Source organism: Gossypium arboreum, chromosome 8 (genome assembly GCF_025698485.1).
Source record: "Gossypium arboreum isolate Shixiya-1 chromosome 8, ASM2569848v2, whole genome shotgun sequence".
Taxonomy (NCBI): Eukaryota; Viridiplantae; Streptophyta; class Magnoliopsida; order Malvales; family Malvaceae; genus Gossypium; species Gossypium arboreum.
In genome coordinates, this window is record NC_069077.1 from 52,178,907 (window position 1) to 52,191,504 (window position 12,598).

The following is a 12,598-nucleotide window of genomic DNA, read 5'->3' on the forward strand; positions in this document are numbered from 1 at the left end:
CGAGGCTACTGAGCGTATCATGATAAACCTTGACTACACTCCTACCTAAAAACTAAGGGGTAATGTGTCTCTACTCTGAGACAAATCCTACCCGTGGTGGCTAAATATCGAGCAAGGTGCTCAATCGGGCAAGTGGACTGGGATTATTTCAAGAATGCCATTTAGGGTAAGTATGTGGGGGCGAGCTATGCTGAGGCCCGTCAACGTGAGTTTATGAGCTTAGTTTAGGGTGACCTGTTTGTGGCTGAATATGATGTAGAGTTTTTGCAACTGAGTAGGTATACCAGAACTCTAGTAGCGTCTAATTATGACAAGTGTGCTCGATTTGAGGAGGGTTTGAGATATGATTTGCGAGTTCTGATAGCTCCTAAGAGGGAGCGGGTTTTTACGGTTTTAGTAGACAAAGCGAAGATAGTGTAGGAAGTGAAGCGCATGGAGCGCGAGCATCATGAACTTGAGAAGGATCAGTATAAGGTTAAGAGGGATTCGGGTCCCTCTGGTTCTGTTCAGTGCCCTAAAAAGTAGGCGAGGCTTGATAGGCCCCCGAAGGTTGAGACGCCAGTTGTACTGATTGAGGTTCAATAGTGTAGTGACTGTGGGAAATGCCAGGCAGGCGAGTGCTGAAGGAAACTAGGGAGCGTGTCTTCATTGTGGTTCAATGGAGCACTTAGTTAGGGATTTCCCCCGTTGATCTGATTCAGTGCCCCTAAATTCTGTTTAGCCTCCGAGAGAGATTCAACAACCATTCCATGGTCATGATGTTGGTAGGGGTAGTAATGAATCTGGGAGAGGTCAGAGAGCACCGGCTAGAGGTGTGGGTCATGCTAAGGCTCGTTAGCCGGCACTGGTTTATGCGGCGAGGTGCCGTGAGGAGAGCGATGATGTTGATGTCATTGTAGGTACCTTCTTTACACATTCCGTTCCGTATTATGCTCTAATTGATATTGGATCCACTCACTCATATATAACTAGTGTTATTTCTGTAAATTTGGGTTTGACTGCTGAGAATACTGTTACAGAATTTTTCGTGATTAGTCCGTTGGGTCAGTCAATCTGAGTTGATAGAGTATAAAAGTGGGTACCCTTAAAACATCAGGGTAGGGTATTTCCAGCTGATTCAATGGAATTGCCCTTTAATGAGTTTGACTTAATTTTGGAAATGAATTGGCTTGTTGAGTATCGAGTCAGTCTAGACTGTGCAACGAAGAGGGTTACTTTGAGACCAATTAAGAGTGGCGAGTAGTTATGATTGGGGAGCGTCGAGATTACCTCACTAATGTAATCTCCGCTCTAATGATAGATAAATTAGTCTGAAAGGGTGCGAAGCATACCTTGCTTATGTATCCAACTCTACTTTTTAAAAGCTATCAGTGGGAGATATCCGCACTGTGAGGAAATTCCCAGACGTTTTTCTTGAAGAGTTGCCCTGTGTACCTCCGGAGAGAGAGAGGGAGTTTGGAATTGATTTATTACCAAGTACTACTCTAGTGTCCATTGCGCCCTATCGCATGGCACCGAAAGAGATTAAAGGCACAACTGAAAGAACTCCTCGACAGGAGATTTATTCGACCGAGTGTGTCTCCGTGGGAAGCACCGGTACTATTTGTTAAAAAGAAGGATGGGTCAATGAGAATGTGCATCGACTACAGGTAGTTAAATAAATTGATGATCAAGAATAAGTATCCGTTACCGAGGATTGATGACTTGTTCGACTAGTTTCGGGGAGTGTCCGCCTTCTTTAAGGTTGACCTACGCTCGGGTTACCATCAACTCAAGGTCAAAGAGAATGATGTGTACAAAACGACTTCTCGAACGTGTTATGGTCATTACGAGTTTTTAGTTATGGTCATTATAGCATTTATGGATTTAATTAATCGTGTGTTTCAATAGTATCTGGATCAATTTGTAGTAGTTTTCATCAGCGACATCTTGATATACTCTAAAATCGAAACTGAGCATGATGGTCATCTGTGTATTGTACTTCAGATACTGCGAGAAAAATAGCTGTATGCAAAGTTCAGCAAGTGCAAATTTTGGTTACAAGAAGTCACCTTTTTGAGTAATGTGGTGACGGCGAAAGGGATCTGAGTTGATCCCAAGAAAATCAAAACAATTGTTGAGTGGAAACAACTAAAAAATGTATCTGAACTTCGTAGCTTCTTGGGTCTAATCGGGTACTACCGAAGGTTCGTTGAAGGGTTCTCTCTGATTGTGTGCCCTTTAAGGAAGCTATTATGTAAGAACGCTCCGTTCATATGGTCTAAGGCACAACAGTCGAGCTTTCATAAACTCAAGTCCATTCTGACACAAGCTCATGTTTTAGTTCAACCAGAATCAGGCTGGGAGTTTGTAGTTTTCAGTGATGCCTCACATGTAGGGTTTGGATGTGTACTTTTGCAAGATGGTAAGGTGGCAGCTTAAGTGTCGCGACAACTTAAGACGCACGAAGGTAACTACCTTACCCATGATCTAGAGCTAGCTGCAGTTGTCTTTGCTTTGAAAATCTAGAGACATTATCTGTATGGTGAAAGGTGTGTTATTTACAGTGATCACAATAGTCTCAAGTATTTGTTAACTCAGAAGGAGTTAAATCTTCATCAGTCCCGATGGGTTGAGTTACTTAAGGACTACGGTTGCACCATAGAATACTGCCCTAGAAAGTAGTGGTTAATGCTCTTAGCCGTAGAGTGGTGACTGACTTGAGAGTAATGTTCACTCATTTGAGTTTGGTTGGGGATGGAAGATTGTTGGCTGAACTTTAGATTAGACCAAGTTGGCTCATGTGGGTTCAAATGGGAATTTTGATTTTAGCTTGAATAGTGATAGTGTGTTATGCTTCAGGGGGCAGATTTGTGTCCCTAATGATAAGGAGCTAAGGCATGCAATTTTATTGGAGGCACATGACAACCCCTATGCTGTCTATCCTGGTGGGAACAAAATGTACCTGGACCTCCAAGAATTGTATTGGTGGCCCAGAATGAAGCAGAAGGTAGTCACCTTTGTGTCTCACTGTCTTATGTGTCAAAGGGTTAAGGCAGAACATCAGCTGCCATCCGAGCTACTTCAAATGGTCAAAATCCCTTAGTGAAAGTGGGAGCGAATAACCACGGATTTTTTTATGGGGTTGTTGTTAACTCCGGCTAAAAAGGATTTAGTTTGGGTCATTGTTGATTGGTTGACCAAGTCTGCTCATTTCATTCCTATCTAAACTAATTATTCCTTGTAGAAGTTAGCTAAAATGTATATCGCTGAAATTGTGAGACTTCATGAAATTCCAGTCTCGATCATTTCTGACAGGGATCCGCAATTTACGTCTCGATTCCGGAAGAAAATTCATGAGGCTTTAGGCACTCGACTGAATTTCAGTACCGTGTATCACCCTTAAACGGATGGACAGTCAAAATGGGTCATTCAGATCTTGGAGGATATGCTTTGAGGTTGTGTGATAGATTTCGAGGGTAGCTAGGAGGAGCATCTACCATTGGCAGAGCTCACTTATAACAATAGCTTCTAGTCTAGTATACAAATGGCACCATACGAGGCTTTATAGGTCGTAAGTGTCATACTCCGCTATGTTGGACGAAATTAGGTGAACGTCGGATACTAGGTCCTAAATTGGTCTCGAAAACTGCGAACACGGTGAGGGTAATCAGAGATCGACTAAAAGCTGTGTCTGATCGACAAAAGTCTTATGTGATTTAAAAAGGAAAGATACTAAGTTTTCTGTTGGTGATCGGGTTTTCTTGAGAGTATCACCATGGAAAAAGGTCCTCCGTTTTGGAGGCAAAGGAAAGTTAAACCCAAGGTTCATCGGACCTTACCATATCTTGAAACGAGTGGGGCCTATTGCTTATCAGTTGGAGCTACTGCTCGAGCTGGAACGAATTCAAGATATGTTTCATGTCTCGATGCTAAGATGATACCGATCGTATCAATCACATGTTGTTACTGCTGACGAAATCGAGTTACGATCGGACTTGACATTTGAAGAAGGGCCTGTCCAGATTTTGGATCGTGGCGTTAAGATGCTGAGGAGAAAAATAATTTCTCTAGTAAAATTTTTATGGCGGAACCATGGTACTGAGGAAGCCACGTGGGAACTGAAAGAATTTATTCGATGACAGTATTCGTATCTATTCGATTCAGGTAAATTTTGAGGCTGAAATTTCTTTTAGGAGAAGAGAGTTGTAACGCCCCAAAATCTTAAGAACTTATTTTTAAAAATCAGCAGTAGTTAGAATTCTATAACTGTGGTTCTGTGTTCTGCAATTGAGTTTAAGGTCTGGAGTTTGAGTCGCATCATTAAAAGTTTTGTTGTTTTAGAACCAACCCACAAACATGCATTACTCACTTAAGTTCAATTCCTTGTGAAAGGGTAGCAAGAATGAGCCTGTTGGTTAACTGGTTAAGCATCTATCTGTATTCTGTCTAGTTTTGAGTTCGAATCCCATAGCATGCGTAGGGAGAATATTTTTGCTAATTGTTGGAAGTTTGAATGGAAGTTAATTGATAATAAATTAACATTAATTCTTTAATTTTTTTCCTTTTGATTTTCTTTCTTTTCTTTTTTCTTCTTCATTTTTATTTTTCTATGTTTCCCCTTTTTCTCTTGAATTGTCGTAAGGACTTCGAGATAGTTGACATTACGCTGTTAGTTTTTGTTTCTGAGTAAGTTTTAATGTCAATTCATAGAATTTTGGGTTTTGGTTTATTGCATTTTATCATATAAATAGAAATGGGGGTTTGACTGAGTTGCGAGAATCTTTGATAGTCTATCGATTGTTTTCCCTAAAAGGCAGGGATACTGAGAACAGTGAACCTCATCACACTGGTTCAAGTAACTATTGTTGATCTTCGGTAAGTACGTTTTCTGTTGCAAGTTGTATTGAAAGTTTTGACATAAGCATTTTGGGAATAAATGTGCATTGCTGTTGATAAATTTGATTGATTGTGTTATTGAATGCTCATTTTAGCCTCTGAAACTCCTCTACGTTGCTACTTCTTTGGAATTTTCTCAGGTGCATATCGGAAAACCCTCGTTTTGCAAGTTTTTGTCAACAAAAATGGTGGTTTTTGACGTCACACAGCCAGGCACACTGGTGTGTGTATAAGCCATGTCAGCCACACGGACGTGTGGCAGGCCGTACGTTCGACTGTGTAACTCAATATTCATAGAATTGGAGCCACACAGGATAGCACACGACCATTTGTCCAGGTCGTGTGTGGCCAGGATGGTGTAGGGTTCACACGAGTACAGGACACGGGCGTGTGTCTAGGCCGTGTAACTCACTGTTTGTGATTTAGGACGACACGGGTAAGCACACAAGCGTGTGCCTAGACCGTCTGGGTCTTATGGGTAAGGACACGGACGTGTGTCCAACCCATGTAACTCTCTGTTTGTAGGTTAGAACCACATGATTGAGGGCACAATGTGCCAGGCCGTGTGATCCACACAGGCAAGGTCACAGCTGTGTGGCAGGATAATTTAGGCTCGAAACCTAATTTTGAGGTCATAAATGTAAAATTATGACTGATAATGATTTTCTCTATTATATGAATGATCTAAACTTGATTGAGTAAGTACTCTCTGATACCTTGTCCAGACATATAAATGTTATAACTGTATGTGCACTATGAATGTCTGTACTCTGCATACGCATGGGTTGGGATGTTATGAAAAAAGAAGTAATCTGTTCTGAACCATGGTTAAGCCACTATGTAAACAGTCTGAATTTGGCGCTTTGATGCAATGTGACCTAGAACCTAAGCTGTGTTATTGAATATGTGTCAAATAGATACTTCGCGGTGTGGAAGGATGGATGGGCATTGAATGTCCTTTATAGTGTGTTGGGACGGGTGAAGATGGTGTGTAGCAGATGGAGTTTAGGAATATCTACATCTGGATTTGAATAGTGATATATATACATATGAATGGCTTATATATAAATCTATTTGTGTACAACTGATTTGTTCTGAATCTGAAATGAAAAAGGAGATATGTGCTGAACCGAATCATTGAGTATTACTACTTCACAAATGTATATGAATTGATTAATTTGACTATGACTACGCACTGAGTTCATAACTCATTCTATTTTTGGTTGGATTTTAGGTGATTCCCATCCTTGATTGGGTCGGTTATGCGGAAGCTCAATCAACCCTTCTATATTTTATTTCGGCATTACCATTAGGGATTTATACTTTATGGAATTTATGAAGATTATTTGTTTCTTTTGCTTCTTATTTTGAACAAAAAATATGAATGTTTTCGTTTGATTGTGTTATGATAGTTTGGATTCTATTATTGGTATTGTAGCCTTCTAAACTTGAGCTAGACATCTAGACCGGGCATTGGGTGTTACAATATGCTAAAGTAAGTTGCCTTTCTCATAATGTAAACGTTCTTATAGAACATTTATCATTTGTTTGAACTTAGACAATCAATGAGCTAATATTTTCTTGTCACAATTTTTCTATGTATGCAAAATATGAAAGACAGAAACACAAAAGATATAATAGTGAAATGTCAAATTAACTTTATTTATTTATTCATTGTTCAAATACAAAGAAAAAATTACATGTTTATTACAATATAGGCACATTCCCAACAATCTCCCTATAACACCCTTTAGCCCGATAGGAAGATACGACGTATAATATTCAGCCAGATAGACTGCCCATCGAAATGGGGCGTTATCGGCAGATTCAAACTTTTCGACTTAACTTAACTTTTTAGAAAATAGTTATTAAGATTTCCCTTTTAGTTAAAACCATTATTTTTCTTTCATTCCGTAATGCATCCTTAAAGAAAATAATGGGAAAAATCTATTATTTATTCCCTACCTAGCTATGTCATATACATATAAATGATAAGTTCATAAACAATAAATCAATGAAGTTAGGCGTACGCTTTCAGGGAAAGGGGCAATTCTTTTCAAAAATAAGTAAATAATACAAACGACGGAGATAATTACATAAGTTGAACACAAAACAAATCCATAAGCCACCCACCAAAATAGCCATGCATGATACAAAAATAAACAAGTAGTTCACTCACAATCGCAGCTCTGGCGTCGCCCTCTTTGTAATAGCCCAAAATTGGGTCTAGTTGGAACAGAGGTTTCGGGACCACAAAATCTGAGATATATATAATTATTTTATGATTATTTTGAGGTCTATGATATGATTGCATGATTGTGTGAAAATTTCGTGAAGAAATTCTATGCATAAAGTGCTTAATTCGAAGTTAGGGACTAAATTGAATAAGTTGCAAAACTTGCATTCTAGAAGTTTCTAGTATGAAATTGATTTGAAATATTAATTAAGAGGTATTAAATAGAAATTTGACCAATTTCTAAGTTATGGACAAAAATTGGACATGGATGGAATTTTTGGAAAGTTTAGTAGTAAGGGTATTTTGGTCATTTAGGGGTTAAATGAATTAAAATACAAAATTAAAAGCCAATTTTGCTCATCTTCTTCACCATGGACGTGTATACCAAGGGAGACTCCATGGCTAGGGTTTTCAAGCTTCCCAAGCTCAATTGTAAGTCCGTTCTAACCCCGTTCTAACCCCGTTTTTCAAGTTCTTTACGTTTTTAGAGTCCCGGTAACTTGATTTAGCTTATGCTAGCAATAATTCAATCTAGGGTTCATATTTGGAAAAATACCCATAGGTAAAATTTGTGTATTCTGGTGTTTTATGATACAATATGAGGTTTTAAGTTATGTTAGACAACTTGTGCTACTCGGTTTTAAGTGAAAACGAGCAAAAGGGCTTAATCGGTAAAAATACCTAATAGTCATAAGTATATGTTAGAGTGAGAATTTGATGTTGCCATAGAAGGGAAAAGTGATCATCATGTCATAAAACATAAGAATAAGGGATGAAGTTTAATTCCCGAGCCTAGGGGAAAAAGTGTAAATATGCAAAAGTTTAGGGATAAAATTGTAATTTTTCCAAAGTTTGAGTTAAGGACTGTTTTGAATAGTACATTAATTAAATAAGTAAAATATGATGTTTTAGATCCCGAAAAACGAGATTTGAACCTAGAATGAGAGAAAAATTGAAAATTGGGAAAGTTGGTAAAATGGCCGTTTTAATATCAAGGTAAGTTCATATGTATAATAAGCATTAATTTATGCATGTTTCAATGTAAAATTGATATATTTACTATGATCTCCGAGGTGTTGAAAGTATGTAAGTTGGTATGATAATAATACAACAATAATGCTGTAATTTATATTTGAAAGTTAAATTTAGTGAATTAATTGAATTATGTTAAATTAAATGATTATGGTGCCAAGTTTATGAATTGATTTAAAATATGTCTATGGTACATGAAGTGCATTGAATTATCATACATAAATGTGATTTCTATGATTATGGATATTATGGGAAATTGTAAGTTCATATGATTTTTAATAAGACAATGTGTAATTTAATGTTATTGCGTTGATATTAAATGAGATGTAAGTTTATATATAAGTAATACATCACTATTACTTGTATTATGATATTTTATAAAAATATTGGAAATATGTTTTTGAATAATTACTTGATTGGTGAAATTGTTGGAAAAGAGAGAGAAATCCCGATTGAACCTTCGGAAAGATTGGATGATACAGATGGTATGTAGTTAGGTCACATGTATAGTGCTGAGTGCACATCATGTGTACAAGAGAGCTACAAGACATTATGATATAGCTAGGTCGCATGGGTGATACTATGTGTACACCATGTAGACAAGAGAGCTACAGGATATATGTAGCTAGGTCGCATGCGTGGTTCCAAGTGAAGGACACCATGTAGACAAGAGAGCTATGAGATAAACTGGCTAGGTCACATGGGTGGTACTAAGTGTTCACCATGTATACAAGAGAGCCGAACTATATGATGGGTGGAGCTATGTGCTGAAACCACCAAGTATCGAGGATTGATCCGAAGTGTTCAACGGGAGACTCTTTATGTATTGCTTTGTGAGTTTTGTGATGAATAAGTGCTAGAACTTGGTTATGTGAATGATGTATTCATTAAGTGACCAGGATGTGGTAAGGTTATAAACAAGTAAGTTATACATGAGGATGATTTTATGGTGACCTTGTGATCATGGGCCTATACTTGTGATGTATGAAATGTGGTGAAAATGATTTGTGATATGTATGTTAAAATGAGGTTAATACAAAGAAAGTGTGAAAGAGTGAATTAGCAATAAAACTGTTTTGGATAGTAGCAGTGATGTGATTTTGAAAAATCACCAAAAATAGTATAAATTGAATCAGAGACTGAATGAGATATCAAATTAAATCTTAATGAGTCTATTTTCATATAAAAGAAACATACAAGCAAAGGAGTTCTATATTTTGAGATATTTATGTTTTTGTGAGACTGATTCAGAATGATTACGTAATCCCCTGTTCTGACTTTGAAAAATCACAAAAATTTGGAGAAAAATAATTAGAGGCTCAAAATTATATTTTTTAAAATCCATAATGAGTCTATTTTCAAGATAAATCAACAAGAACATTATCTGAGTTCTGTACTGTGAGATAATTATTTTTTAGTAAAGAGCGGTCGAATCGCCGAAAAGTGAAACAGGGAAAATTTTAATGAATAAACTGTACTAATTGGCTAAACCAAAAATTATGAAACTTTTATGGTGGAAAGATATGTGAGTCTAGTTTTAGGGGAAATTTACGGATCTTTATTTGGAGCTCTGTAGCTCGAATTATAAATAATTAAGTGACTATGACTTGTGTGGACAGTTTGATGTGAACATTTATTAGTAAATTGTGAAATCGTACTTACAAGAATGCTATATACATTAAGGATGTGGAATGGAGAGGAGGAGGAGGAAAATAAATATATGTGGAATACATGGAAACTATGGTATATGAAATATTGATATAATGAAATAAATGATATGTGTTTATAAGAAAACAAAAAGAGAATGTTATGTATCATGACATGTATATATATATGACTAGTCTCAATGTAATGCTTGTTGGGTATGGAATTGAATTGAAATGTTTCAGGCAAACATGTTATTCTGCGCATCTGAATCGTGGTATTTTATAAAGATATGATCTAGCTTTAAATATGAATGCTTGATGATTAAGCTGAAGATATTTGGTAAGATGATAATCTTGGTATAAATGTATAAGTGGTACTATAATAAACAAGGTAAAATGAGTATGAGAGACACATGTATGATGACATACAAATGCTATGTTTGTGGTTTAATTGAGGATGTTTAATCATTAAATGAATACCATGTTATATGCTTTTGATTTTGTATAAGTGTGTAAGACCAAAGCTTGGAAAATAGCCTAGGTATATTCCACACAGGCAGAGACACGACCATGTGTCTCAGCCATGTATGGAACACGACTTTGGGACACGGGCATGTGGAGCCTTAAAGCATGAAATTTCCAAGATTTTTGTAAGTTCTCAGTTTAGTCCCAAACCCTTTCTAAAGAATGTTTTGGTCTCTGTAGACTCAAATAAGGGACTATGTGTAAGAGAATGAACGCTTTGAAATATGAATAAAATTTTATGGCTCGTATTTTAGTTTAATGTTTGTATGTTTGTCTGGTAACACCTCGTACCTTAGCCCGGCCTCGGATATGGGTAAGGGGTGTTACACTCTTCAACTTATTTTTCTTCTACTATCAAAACACCTGAGAAGGAAAAATAACAGAGTAATTTTGTTTGAACTTAGTGAGTTCCGAAATAGACACAAATAATTTACAAGAATGTTGATAACCAACAAGCATCAATACCCTTAAAAAAAGAAAAATGAACATTTTCGTGAGATTCTATCAGATAGATACAATACGCCAATTTAAACATAACACATACAGACTCAGACGGACATATTCTACCATCTTATACATATCTCTCACAATCATGCATGATTACCAAAGAACCATCCTTGTGCCACACACAGACTCATGTTTCAGACATCAAAATCACATATCAACCATATTCATATTCCACCATAACTCCTCATAACATCCTTGTTAAGTTGAACATGTGTTCTCCAGCAAGGTCGAACCATGATTTGTCAGTCTGGTTTGCAATATAATTGCCCTATCGGAGTCTTAACAAATAGATCTCATTTCCATATTTTCACTCATCACAATTTGTCTAATATTAGGCTCGTGTAACGAAGAGGGTGTTTTTAAATCAGCAATGGTTATACTCACGTATACAATACTAGTTTATTACACCTACATCCAGACACAACATATCAACCCATTTACAGTAGAGATAACTTACCATACACAACTCACATATCATAGAAGTTTCATAACTCAAATGAAGTAAGAAGGAACTTACCATTTAACTCTAGAACAAAATCTACTCTACTGGCCCTTTGCCTCGATTTCTTGGATCTTCACTAGCTTCTTAATCTAAATAAGAAACAATTATACCATCAAATAATTTATCTTCTAAAATTTAATCATGCATGCAACCCATAACTTCCTTTTGAACCAGTTCTAAAAATCTATACATGCACTAATGCAAAAACGTAAATCACCCTTAATAATAACCTAAGGGTTTTCCAGAAATTACTAGTAAGTTGGTACCTAACAATGGATCATGACTAGCTAATGGAAACCTTCCTCGTCATCTCTAACGAAGAACAAAGAACTTAAGAACCTCCTTACAAATGTGAAAGAAAATTTGATTTCTTTCCTTCCCATAATCAAAGTAATACATGACTTTTAGACAATCTTTTCTACCAAATACAACTACTACCACTAATCATCCCAGTAAGTTGTGAAATGTTTTTTGTACACTAAAACAAACCAACTAAACAAGTCATTCAGCAACCTAAACACATCAAGTTGTCATCTATAGTACTCTAATTCAATTCAAACTAGGTTTTGACTAAATTCTGACGATATTCGTCAAGCCATTATTTTCATGCTAAAACACGAAAAATAAGGCTATCGATCTGTGAACTAACAAGTTCACCCAAAGTGTTTGGGGTTGGCAAATTGTCTCACAAAAGAGTTCGCAAAACCTTAGAGTCAACCAAATGGAAAATTCCAATGAGGCAATTCTCATTTAGGTGTACTATCGAATCCATGCAATTTGCCACCCAAACATTAAACAGACAAATCACTAATCTATCCCATTTTCTACCCTTGGCTTAATTGACTATACATCAAACAGTATATCGATACTGTCTACGATGAACGGGTTATTATAAATCTCCATCACTTAAAAAATTTTATCCTCGAAATTCTTACCTACGAATAGCTGAGGATATTGCTCTTTCATCAAACTTTCTCTCCCAGGGGGCTTCCTTCATATTGTGGTTCTTCCAAAATACTTTTACCAGTTGAATTCTTTTATTTCTCAATTATTTCACTTCTCTTGTCAAAATATGAACAGGCTCTTCTTCATAGGATAAGCTAGGTTCTACCTCTAATTTTTCTACTTGCAACACATGGTCTAGATTCGATCAATATCTATTCAGTATGGATACGTGAAACACTTTATGAATCTTTGACAATTTCAAAAGTAGTGCCAATCTATACATCACTAGACCAACTCACTCCAGAACTTCGTACAGTCCTATGAAAT